The sequence below is a fragment of the Eriocheir sinensis genome, chromosome 11, assembly GCF_024679095.1.
Source record: "Eriocheir sinensis breed Jianghai 21 chromosome 11, ASM2467909v1, whole genome shotgun sequence".
In the NCBI taxonomy this organism is placed as follows: Eukaryota; Metazoa; Arthropoda; class Malacostraca; order Decapoda; family Varunidae; genus Eriocheir; species Eriocheir sinensis.
Window position 1 is genome coordinate 11803073 of NC_066519.1, and position 6039 is coordinate 11809111.

Consider the following 6039-nt stretch of genomic DNA (forward strand, 5'->3'; position numbering starts at 1 on the left):
TCTCTCTCTCTCTCTCTCGGTAATGATAATGATTTAGGATTCTCTGTCTGTTGTTGGTAATTTCTCTTTCCTCCTCCTCCTCCTCCTCCTCCAACTCCTCCTTCTCCAACTCCTCCTTCTCCTCCTTCTCCTCCTCTTCTTCTTCTTCTTACTCCTCCTTGTCTCCTCCTAATCTTCCTCCTCCTCCTAATCCTTATGCTACTAATAAACGCTCATATATACTCCTCCTCCTCCTCCTCCTCCTCCTCCAACTAAACTACTACTACTACTACTACTACTACTGCTACTACTACTACTACTACTGCTACTACTGCTACAACTGCTACTACTACTACTACTAATACTGTTACTACTACTACTACTATTACTGCTACTGTTGCTGCTAATAAACACACACACACACACACACACACACACACACACATTGATTAGAAAAATGCAAGTTTAAAGAGTAAAGATCGTAAGGTCAAACCACCATTGAGAGAGAGAGAGAGAGAGAGAGAGAGAGAGAGAGAGAGGAGTTAATATTTGCTCTTTTACATTTGATATCTCCTTCATTTCTCTCCTGCTTTCTTCTTTCTCTTCCTCCACTATACGTTATTAATTTCTCTCCATTTCTCTTTATTATCTCCTCCCTTTCTTCTCCATTTATTCCTCCTCTTCTTCCTCCCTTCCCTTCCTTAACCCTTTCCTTCACCCTGATCTATTCCTCCTTACCCATTTTTCCTTCCCTTTCCTCCCTTTCTTTTCCCTTCCATTTCCTTCCCTCCCTTCCCTTCCCTTCCCTTAACTTACCTTATCTTCCTTCTCTCCCTCCTTACAGCCCCTTCTCCTTCCTCTCTCCCTCCCTCCTACCTTCCCTTCCCTTCCCTTCCATTCCATCCCCTCCCTCCTTCCTTACTCCTTCCCACATTCTCACATCCCTTCTCATCATATCTCCTCCTCCTCCTTCCCTCCCTTCCCCCCTTCTCTCCCTCCCTCCCCGGGCTATCAATTGTCCTTTCTCTCCTTCCCTTTGATTCCCTTCGGCTCATCAATCCGCCACGCCTCCCTTTAGACCAGTAGACAACCCGTATTTATCACGTGAGAGAGAGAGAGAGAGAGAGAGAGAGAGAGAGAGAGAGAGAGAGAGAGAGAGAGTAGGAGAGGGAAAGGGGGGAGGGGGGTGTTACAAATAATACTAATGCTACTACTACTACTCTTACTACTACCGCTACTACTACTACTACTACTACATCTACTACTACTACTACTACTACTACTACTACTAGCTCTGCTGCTACTACTACTACTACTACTACTACTAGCTCTGCTGCTACTGCTACTACTACTACTACTACTACTACTACATCTGCTATTACTACTACTACTACTACTACTACTACTACTACTCCTCCTCCTACTACTGCTACTACTGCTGCTCATGTGTGTGTGTGTGTGTAATGTGTGTATGTAATAATAATAATAATAATAATGTAATAATAATATGTGTAATAATATGTGTAATATATGTAAATATATAATAATGTGTGTATGTGTATGTATGTAATAATAATAATAATAATAATAATAAAAAAATATAATAAAGAAAATGTGTGTGTGCTTAGAGGGGCACATGGTGTGTGTGTGTGTGTGTGTGTGTGTGTGTGTGTGTGTGTGTGTGTGTGTGTGTGTGTGTGTGTGTACGTCAGCTTTGATCAACCCAGTATTTCATTTCACACATCGCTCGTTGGAACAGACAGACAAATGCTTGGACTGCCACAAAAAACAAACTAAAAGGAGGCCAGGTAGGGAGCAAGCAGTGGTGGCACCTGGTTAAGGAACATCAAGGTGAGGTGCAAGAAGGCACAGTTCCGACCTTGAGAAGAGAGGATGGCACCATGGCACTGAACAATGAAGAAAAAGTAGAGTTGTTTGCCAAGACTTTTGCTGCCAAAATGACCGTCCCTCACCCAGAAAAAGAGCCACCGACTCTCCCTTCAGTTACAAAAGAAAAGCTGACAAGCCTCTCAACAACGGAGGTGGAGGTGTGTCTGGCACTGAAGGCCTTAGACGCAGATAAGGCTGTTGGCCCGGACAATATCAGCCCCCGCCTCCTGCGTCAGTGTGCCAAGGAACTCGCTCTTGCCCTCTCCAAGATATTCAACCACTGCATTCATACCTCCACCTGGCCGCAGAAGTGGAAGACTAGCCATGTTGTTCCTGTGCACAAGAAGAACGACCGAACGGACGTGAGGAACTACAGGCCGGTGTCCCTCCTATCAGCAGTGGCAAAAGTGTTGGAGGGAATAGTGGCTGAGCGGATCACTAGACACCTGGATAGGCACTATCTGTTGAGTGCCAGGCAGTTCGGCTTCAGGAAAAACCGGTCAGCAGCCGATCTCCACCTACTACTATCCAACGAATGGAGTTCACAGCTGGACCAAGGAAGAGCCACTGCTGCTCTGGCACTAGACATTGAGGGCGCATTTGACCGAGTATGGCGCACCGCCCTATTAGAAAAAATGAGAGCAGCCGGATTGGAGGGAAAGCTTCTGTGCCTGATGGAAAATTACTTAGAGGAACGCCACCTTCAAGTGGTCCTGAATGGGCACAAGTCCTCCCCACAACGGATCCACGCCGGCGTGCCACAAGGCAGCGTCATCGGGCCACTTCTATGGAACATGTACATAAATGACCTCCTCCATCTTGTTCCTATTGCCAAAGCGTTCGCCGATGACATCACTTTGACTCACAAAATAGACCAGGCAGCACGCCAACTAAGAGCCACACTCCGGCGAATTGCAGATTGGGGGAGTAAGTGGCAAGTGAAGTTTGCCCCAGCAAAAACTCAGCTGCTGGTAGTGGCCAGGACACCTGTGGATCTCCAGCTTGAATTCGAGGGACTCAAGCTGACGCCACGTGAGGAAGTGGCGGTACTGTGCCCCACATATAACTCAAGGCTGACCTTCCGCACGCACATCCAGCAGCTGGCAAGGGCAGCCTCACGGAAGCTGACGTCCCTACGCATAATCTCATGGCTGATGGACAGTCGAGGGCGCGAGGTCTTATACAAGGCACAAATCCGATCCTCCCTCGAGTATTCATGCCTTGCGTGGGGGGGAGCTGCCAGTACCCATCTCGCGCTCCTCGACAAGGCTCAGGAAAGGGCGTGTAGGATCATCACGGATTGAAAACCGGAGCACCTACCGAGTCTGCAGACCCTCCAACACCGGCGAGAGGTGGCCGGCCTCACCATTCTGTACAAAATACAGCAGGAGAGAGTGGAGCACCTGAGAACGCTGCGCCACCCGGTGCAGGAAGTGTCAGCCAACACCCGGTCAGCGGAGACGGCTCCCACGGCTCTGGTAGTACAACGATGCCGGACGACTCACTACCAGAAGCAATTTATAAACACTTACGAGCAGTTATTGAACCGTCTACTTGCGTCCGGTCAGCTGCCGCAACAGTTCACACACCGGCAACAATATAAACTTTATGAACCAGTGGCTGAACAATATGTGAACAGATTAGGCTTTCAGATAGGGGATATCACCTATGTTCCCTTTAGCCTAAAAACTAGTGTCGCCATGTAATGTAATGTTATAGGTACTAGGTCCTGGTGTAACACGTGTCTGTGTAAATAAGAGAGAGAGAGATTCACTCAATCTCGTCGTCCATAACTGAAACTACGAAAATCGTATTGAAAGCGAATAACGAATGGATAAGAGAGAGAGAGAGAGAGAGAGAGAGAGAGAGAGAGTAAATTATGCATTGATTAAAACCCGTCATGTCATTCTGTGTGTGTGTGTGTGTGTGTGTGTGTGTGTGTGTGTGAATATTTGATACTATATTTTTACCTCCTCTTCCTCCCTCCTCCTCCTCCTCCTCCTCCTCCTCATTTGCAATTCGTCATACTTCCTCTTCCTTTCCTCCTCCTCCTCTTCCTCTTCCTCATTTATCATCCATGGCACCTTAGCCAGTCTCCCTCTCTCCCTCTTCCTCTTCTTCCTCCTCCTCCTCCTCCTCTTCTCCTCCTCCTCCTCTTCCTTCTCTCATATATAATCAATTCAGTGAAACAAGCAGCCTCCCTTTCTGTTGCCTTCTCTTCCATGTTTCCTCCTCCTCCTCCTCCTCCTCCTCCTCTTCCTATAATCTCCTGTAATTTGAACCCAATGATCTTAATTATTCCTCCTCTTCCTCCTCCTCCTCCTCCTCCTCCTCTTCCTCCTCCTCCTCCTGTTCCTCCTTCGATTTCTAGTCTTCCTATATCTCCTTTATTCTTCTCTTTTCTCTCTTCCTTCTCCTCCTCTTCCCCTCTTCCTCCTCCTCTTCCTTCTCCTCCTCGATCTTACTGTCCTCCTCTTCCTCCTCCTTTCCTCTTCTTCCTCTTCTTATACTCAACATTTCCTTCTCATCCACCTTTTCTCCTCCTCCTCCTCCTTCCCCTCCTCCTCCTCCTCCTCCTCCAACATTCCCATCACAAGGGTCTCGGATTCCAGGCGTTCCCACCAAGATTTTTGCTACCCTGTTGTTACGTTTGAGAGAGAGAGAGAGAGAGAGAGAGAGAGAGAGAGAGAGAGAGAGAGAGAGAGAGAGAGAGAGAGAGAGAGAGAGAGAGAGAGAGAGAGAGAGAGAGAGAGATTTATAGATTTACATAGAAAATCAGACCACAGACCCCATGGTCCAGACTTGGTGGTCTGTCCTTAAATCTAAGTGATTTTACATTAATCAGAAGACTCCAAAACGTTGCATTTCTCTAGTTGATATTAAGTTGAAGGAAGTGACGGTCGAGCTTATTTTGAAGGTCAATCGTGTTACACTGGACCACTGATGGTGGAAGCTTATTCATTCTCGCACTACAACGTTGGTGAAGAAAAATTTGGTGCAGTCTGAATTTACTTGTCTACATCTGAGTTTTACGCCATTGTTCCTCGTGCGCAGAGTGTCATCGATCACAAACAATGTTGATCTGTCTACATTCGTGAAACCATTAAGTATTTTAAAATATTCGATCAGTTTTTCCTCAGGCGACGTTTCTCGAGAAGAACATGTTAAGGGTGAAAGCCTTTCTTCGTAGGATTTGTTGCGCAAGGAAGGGATCATTTCGTTGCCCGACGCTGAACACCTTCTAATTTAGCAATATCCTTTGCATGGTGGGGGACCAAAACTGTACCGCATATTCCAAGTGGGGTCTGACTAAACTGTTGTAGAGGCAGGAGTATTACATCTTTATTCTTGAATACAAAGTTTCTTTTAATGAAGCCCAACATTCTGTTCGCTTTATTTGCTGCATCGATGCATTGCTGTGAGAATTTGAGGTTTGACGCGATTTTGACCCCCAAGTCTTTGACGCATTGAACGCTTTTGAGTTTAACGCCGCGCATTTCGTATTCGAACTTCTTATTCCTCGTTCCAACTTGAAGGACCTAGCACTTGTCTACGTTAAAGGGCATCTCCCATCTATCCGACCAAGCTGAAATTTTGTGCAAATCCTCTTGGAGGCTTTGCCTGTCTTCGTCAGTGAGAACCGAGTTACCAATCTTTGTGTCGTCTGCAAATTTACTAATGCGGTTATTGAGTCCAACATCCACGTCGTTGATGTAAATAATGAAGAGCACTGGGCCAAGGACCGAGCCCTGAGGGAGAGAGAGAGAGAGAGAGAAGTAGGTATAGATAGATTAACTGAGAGAGGAATTGATTGATATAATGATAGAAAAAGAAAAATGGATAAATAGAGAGAAATAGATAGAGACAGAGAGAGAAATAGAAAGAGATAGAGAGATAAATAGATAGAGACAGAGAGAGAAATAGAAAGAGATAGAGAGAGAAATAGATAGGGTGCTAAAACTACTACTACTACTACTACTACTACTACTACTACTACTACTACTACTACTACGACTATTACTACTACTACTTCTGCTACTACTTCTACTACTACTACTACTACTACTACTACTACTACTACTTCTACTACGACCATCATCACCACCACTAATAATAATAATAATAATAATAATAATAATAATAGTAATAATAACGCTTGACCCGCTTGTT